Source organism: Nicotiana tabacum, chromosome 10 (assembly GCF_000715075.1).
Source record: "Nicotiana tabacum cultivar K326 chromosome 10, ASM71507v2, whole genome shotgun sequence".
NCBI classification, from domain to species: Eukaryota; Viridiplantae; Streptophyta; class Magnoliopsida; order Solanales; family Solanaceae; genus Nicotiana; species Nicotiana tabacum.
In genome coordinates, this window is record NC_134089.1 from 104638548 (window position 1) to 104646276 (window position 7729).

The window sequence follows — 7729 nt, forward strand, 5'->3', positions numbered from 1 at the left end:
AGATAAAATCTAGACATTTATTGACACCATGGTTATACATGCGATAGAGTCTGCACCGAATGTCTCCCCTTCCTAATCATAGGGGTGAGGGAGTGAATGTGATCGAGACTTATGAATAAAGGGACTAGGAAGGATCCATTGGTGACACTCCCAAAACATCTCCTACCACCCTCTCATCGATTATGGTACAGACCAAGGCACCGTTCGAGAACGAGGTAGCTACACCCTTCACTGTGATGGTAACTCCATCACCATACTACAAGTCTGATATTGTTCCATGATATTATGTAGCACAAGCAAGGAGAAAAGAATAAGACAAGATGGAAGAGATGGGTGTCGCCCAAGGGATGACCAGAACTGGCAGGGTCTACACACTAAAAAATCTTGGAGGAACGAGTAAAGAAACCGCACCAAAACCACATGTTTTGGAGACAGGTGTTGATGATCTTTGGAGGAAGGTACATGTGAGGGAGTACTATGTTGTTGATCACCTAAATAGGACTCCCACCCAAATATCCATCCTATAACTGTTATAAAATTCAGATGCACACAAGAATGCCTTGATGAAGGTGTTGAGTAAAGTTTACGTACCTACTGGTACCACTAGTGGAGAGATGGAAAATATGGTAGGACAGGTAATGGAGAGTTACAAGATCACTTTCCATGAAGATGAGATGCCGCCATTAGGGCTGAGTCATAGTAAAGCATAGCACCACACTGTGCAATATGAAGACAAATTCATCGCTTGGGTTTTTATTAGTGGGGGTTCAAGTCTAAGCATATGCCCTCTGACTACTCTGAAAATATTGGGCATAGGTATACCGGAGATACGAATGTGAAGCATTAACGTGAAAGCGTTTTATGGGTCTCAAAGAGCTATTATCGAAGAGATTAACCTAGATATGATGATGGGCCCGACTTGGTTCAATGTCGAATTCAGGTGCTGGATATATCTGCTACCTATAACTTATTGTTGGGACGACCATGGATACACACGGCTGGGGTAGTTTCTTCTACTCTACATCAGGCCGTGAAGTTCGAGTGGAATCACCAAGAGGTATTTATCCACGGGGATAGAAGTAATCCTATGTATACCAACTAGATTGTGCCAGCTATTGTGAATAGAAGTTGGGAGGAGAAAATTTTGCAATATTGATCGGGTAAATATAGACAAGAAACTGCGATGGTAGAGCAAAAAGGTACTAAGCATGTTGTTGTGGTTAGGGTAAATACAGTCAAATGTCTTGGTCCTAAGCTTCAAGGAATTACAGAACCAATACGACCACTATATCATGGCACGACCTTTGGTCTCGGATATGAATACATTGTGTAGGAATATAATGATTAGACACTACCATGGAGTGACTTCTACTATCTATTGGAACAATACATACCACCGCTACACCAGACATTCCGCCTAGACCGATGTGATTTGGGGATCAGAAGAGGATGAGGTCTTAACCGGCATAAGGAACCTATTTCTGAACAAGGAAAATATGGACTGCAGTACAATCTTGGAGGAGGAGGGGGAAGACCTTACCATCCAGACAGTGGAAGATGGAGTTGTTCTTAAGAACTGGACTCCTGTACCATCCCGAGCTCGCCGAGCACCTGGGTAGCTTTGGTAGAACTAGCATGATTTCCTTTAAGATTGTTTTTTGGAATTTAAAACATTTTCAATATTCTGTTTTGAAATAATTACTCGAGACATCGAGCCATATTTTTTTGGAAATTTCAAGTTTCAATTAATGCATCATTGCTTTTTGTTTATTTATATTATTATCTTTCTACATTATTTTTAGCATAATTATTACCTATCCTGTTGAATTTACGACTATGACATATAATGAGACAACGCAACATGAGGAGAGTGATTCCAAGGATTGGGAAAATGATGTAATACCTGAGGAAATTGTCAAAGAAATAGAGGATTTTGAGAGCAAACCAAAGTCTAATCTGGAGACTGAGACAACTAACTTAGGGGATTCTGAAATAGTCAAGGAAGCTCGCAACAACATTCATCTATCACTGTCAGAGAAGAAATAGTACATTAGATTTCTAAAGGAATATGAGGACAGTTTTACATGGTCCTATGACAACATGACATGGTTGATCACATCCATAGTGGCTAGTGGTGGCAAAATAGATAAAAGAAAACAGTTATCCGCCCATATTATCCATTAACATATGGGTTGGATATTAAACTGTTTGAAAATGGGTCAAATATGGATAAGAACCATATTATCCACTTAGAAAATGGATAACCAATGAGTTTACCTTTTACATTTGTAAAGCCTCAAATTGGGGTTACTCAAGTTTGGGAGACTAGGAATTCTCCCAAAAGTGATCATACATATTATCCATACTATCCGTCGATTAATCTATTTTTTATTCATATTAAATATGGGTCAGGTTGGATAATTTATCCATTTTTGTATTACTCATTTTTTACCTGTCCCATATCTGACCTGACCTGCCCGTTTGATGCCCCTAATGGTGGCTCACACGCTACCTACCAGTCTTATGTGTCCACCGGTAAAGCAGAAACTCAAAAAGTTCAAGCCAGACATGAGCTTAAAGATAAAAGAGGAAGTTACCAAGAAAATTAAATCCAAGGTCCTTCGGGTGGTCGAGTCCCCAACCTGGCTAGCCAACATTGTGCTGGTACCAAAGAAGGATGGGAAAGTGAGGGTGTGCGTTGACTATCGAGATCTGAATAGAACAAGTCCTAAGGATGATTTTCCGCTGCCCAATACACACATATTAATTGATAATTGCGCTAAACATGAAGTCCAATCCTTTGTTGATTGCTTCATAGGGTACCACTAGATTTAGATGGATGAAGAGATTGCAGAAAAGACAGCATTCATCACACCATGGGGAATATATTGCTACAAAATGATGTTGTTTGGTTTGAAGAACGCCGAGGCAACTTATATGAGGGTCATGACTACTCTCTTTCACGATATGATAGACAATAAAATAGAGGTGTATGTGGATGATGTCATCATCAAGTTTAAGATTAGCTCGGATCAGATAGCAAACCTGAGAAAGTTTTTCGACCGACTACGAAAGTACAATATAAAGTTGAATCCTATAAAATGTGCTTTCAAAATCCCTGCAGGGAAGTTGCTATCTTTCATCGTCAGTCGCTGCGTCATTGAGTTAGACCCGTCAAAGATCAAAGCAATTCAGGATGTGTCGCTACCGAAGAACAAGAAGGATGTGATGAGTTTCCTAGGTCATCTCAATTATATCAACCATTTTATAGCACCCTCGATGGTAATATGTGAGCCAATATTCAAGATGATGAGGAAGGATGTTGCGATGAGTTAGACTGAAGAGTGTCAAAGGGATTTCCTTAAAATCAAGCAGTATCTTTATAAACCACTTGTGTTGGTCCCACCTGAACCCGGGAGACCTTTGCTAATGTACATGTCCACGTTGGATGGAGCCTTTGGATGCATTTTGGGAAAACATGATGAAACTGGGAGGAAAGAACAAACGATATACTATCTGAGTAAGAAGCGCATATCTTACGAAGCTCGGTACTCTTTATTGAAACGTACTTGTTGTGCCCTAACATGGATAGCTCAGAAATTGAGACATTGCTTCTATGCATACACCCCATACTTTATCTCAAGGATGGATCCGCCAAAATATATATTTCAAAAGCCTATGCATACGGGAAAGCTAGCAAAGTGGCAAATACTACTAAGTGAGTTCAACATCATCTATATGACTCCGAAGGTAGTGAAGGGGCAAGCATTGACAGATTACCTAGCAGAGAACCCCGTGGACGGAGAATAAGAGCCATTAAAGACATATTTTCCTGATTAGGAGGTATCTTTCGTAGGGGAGGATATTGCCGAGGCATATGACGATTGGAGGATATTTTTCGACGGAGCCACAAACTTCAAAGGAGTGGGAATTGAAGATGCCTTAGTATCAAAAATCAATCAAACTTATCCGGTATCTACCAAGCTCAGGTTCCCATGCACGAACAATATGGCAGAATACGAGGCTTGTATTTTGGGACTCAGATTGGCCATCGACATGAATATTCAGGAATTGCTGGTAATCGGAGATTCAGATTTGCTGGTACTCGGAGAATGGGCCACCAATAACACTAAGATATTGTTGTACCTAAACTGTGTGAAAGATTTGATCAAGAGGTTCACAAAGAGAGAGTTCAAGCATGTTCCTAGAATTCAGATCGAGTTCTCAGATGCACTGCCCACCTTGTCTTCCATGATACAGCATCCAGATAAGAATTATATTAATCCCATCCTAATACAAATCTGTAAGCAGCCAGCTTACTATGCTTATGTTGAAGAAGATTTCAATGGGAATCTATGGTTTTACGACATCAAGGAGTATTTGGAAAAAGAAGAATACCTAGAAAATGCTACGCACACTTCGAAGATTAGCCAACCACTTCTTTAGAGCGAAGGAATTCGGTAAAGAAGAACTCCCAACTTGGGTCTGCTAAGATGTGTCGATGCCAATAAGGCATCTAGGTTGCTTGAAGAGATACATGCCGAAACCTGCAGACCTCACATGAACGGGTTTGTTCTAGCCAAGAAGATACTAAGGGCAGGGTATTTCTGGATGACTATGGAGATTGACTACATCAAATATGTACAGAAGTGTCACAACTGTCAGGTGCATGCTGATATGATACGAGTACCACCCAATGGACTCAATATGACAAGTTCACCCTAGCATTTTTCCGCACGGGTCATGAATGTTATCGGACCGATCAAACCCACTAATTCCAACAGACACATATTCATCTTGGTAGCCATAGTTTACTTGACAAAATGGGTCGAGGCCACTTCCTATAAATCTGTGACTAAGAAGGTCGTAGTAAATTTTGTTCGGGATTGTATTGTTTGCCGATTCGGAGTGCCTAAATCAATCATTACCGACTATTCTACCTACAGTGATTTGATGACATCCATGTGTGAAACATTCAAAATTAAGCGCCGGAACTCTACAACATATAGGCCACAATTGAATTGCGTCATAGAAGTCGCCAATAAGAATATCAAGAAGATATTGAGGAAGATAGTGGACAATGACAAGCAATGGCACGATAAGCTATCATTCGCTCTACTCAGATACCGCACCAAGGTCCGCACATCAACTTGGGAAACTCCGGTCTATGGTACTGAGGTTGTCATACCTACTGAGGTGGAAATTATTTCCCTTAGAATCATACATGAGGTCGAGCTCTGATGCAGAATGGATATAGAGCCAGTATGAGCAATTAGCTCTCATTGATAGTAAAAGGATGAACACAGTGTGTCTCGGTCAACTCTACTAGAATATAATGGAGAGGGATTCCAACAAGAAGGTTAGACCGAGGCAATTCATACCGGGGCAATTGTTGTTGAAGCGGATCTTCCCCTATAAGGACGAAGAAAAAGGAAAATTCTCGCTAAACTGGCAAGGTCCTTACATGGTTCACCGAGTACTTGCAAAAGGAGCACTTGTACTTGTAGAAATGTATGAGGATATATGGTCGAAACCTATCAATTCGGGCAACGTCAAGAGATATTACATTTGAGATTGTATTTGCACTTTCTTTTGATGTAACATGAACTATGCTAGACCTAATTCTTGTTTAAGAAAGGATACATAGGCAGCCCTATGGGTTTGGTCACATTATAATAAAATCTTCATTCCCCTCTACAGTCAGAAATCGAGGCAAGATTTTGAGTTTCGTCAATCTCATTACGTCAAGGATCACCAAAAGAGTATCACCGGAAGTAACATTAAACTGGGGCAGAATTTTGAGGGAGTCCTCAAAATTCTGAGTTAAGAAGGTCATAATGTCTCAAAGTATGTCACGGCCTATGATTCGACCGAATTATTTACTTTTGTGCATTATCTTTTAAAACAACTGCATTATTTATAAATGATTTACCATGAATGCATATTTTCAAAAACCCCATTTCTATAATAGCCAGATGTTCCTAGAGTGACTCAAGCAAGGCATCAAGATAGGAGCAAGGGCGAAATGAGGAATGGAAAGCACAAACCAACTTCCCCCAAAAAACTTACAATTTTTCTTTGGATGCACGCATAGCATCAACAATCATACTTACAAAGACTATATTATAGGACCACTATCTCCACACAGATGGAGTCTGCCAAGCCCACCATGTCCAGCTAAGAATCACTTCCTTCCTCCTATTAAACCATTGTTTTCTCTGCAAAAGGCTAAGCACTACCCCCATTACATTGCATGAGACTAGGCCTTGTTCATTGCATAAGGCTAAACACTGCCTTTCTCTCTCCATTACAATGCATGAGGTTAAGCACAACCTCCCCATTGCATAGGGCTAAGCACTGACCTCATTACATTGCATGAGACTAGGCATTGTCTACATTACATTACACGAGACTAAGCATTGCCTCCATTATTGTATAAGGCTAAATGTTATCTTTCTCTGCATAGGGCTAAGCGCTGCCCTTATTATAATATTGCATGAGGCTTAGCATTGCCTCCATAATCGCATAAGTCTAAGCACTGCCTTTCTCTGCATAGAGGTGAGAACTTCCCTTATTACATTGCATGAGGCTAAGCATTGCCTCCATTATCACATAAGGCTAAGCACTGTCTTTCTCTGCACAGGGCTAAGCACTGCCTTCATTACATTGCATGAGTCTAAGCACTGCCTCCATTATTGCATAAGGCTGTGCACTGGCTTTCTCTACATAGGTTTAAACACTACCCTCATTACATTACATGAGGTGAAGAACTACTTTTATTATCGCATAAGTCTAAGTACTGACTTTCTCTTAATAGGGATAAGCACTAACCTCATTACATTGCATGAGTCTAAGTATTGCCTCCATTATCACATAATGCTAAGCATTGCCTTTCTCTGCATGGGACTAAGCACTACCCTCATTACATTACATGAGGCTAAGCATTGCCTTCATCATCGCATGAGGCTAAGCATTTCCTTTTCCTGCATAGGGGTAAACACTATCCTCATTACATTGCATGAGGTTAAGTACTGCCTTCATTGCCGCATAAGGATAAGCATTGCATTTCCCTGCATAGGGCTAAGCACTAACCTTATTTCATGCAAGGCTAAGCACTGCCCTATCATGTTCCCGCATATGACTAAGCATCACTTGTTCCCTCTACCAAGCAATTAATATCGCCGCATCCTTGCACTTTCATAGGCTGAAATATCGCTACATTTTTCAAAGGCGTAATAGTCCAAAGGCATAATTCTTATAGACCGAAGACATCATGGCATGGCCTGAGGATCTCTCAAAACTGCATATTATTATTCAAAGGCGAAATACTCTAGAGGCACCATTGTAACGACCCGATCGATCATTTTGACAATTAGCATCCCGTTTGGTGGCTTAATATCTAGGGCAGCTTCATGTTATGTATTATGACTTGCGTGTATGGACGGGTTTGGTTTTCAGATGATTCGGGATTTATTTGGAAGGATGATTCTTGTTTTAGAAGCTTAAGCGGTAAGAGTTAATCGGAGTTTGACTTATGTGTAGACAACTCCGTAATGGTATTTTGATGATTCCAATAGTTTCATATGGTGATTTAAGACTTAAGCATACGTCAATATTTGGATTTAGAGGTCTGTAGGTTGTTTTGATGCATTTTAGCAAAAATGAAAAGTTGAAGGGTTGGAAGGTTGAGAGGTTTGATCAGGAGTTGACTTTGTTGATATAAGGCTAA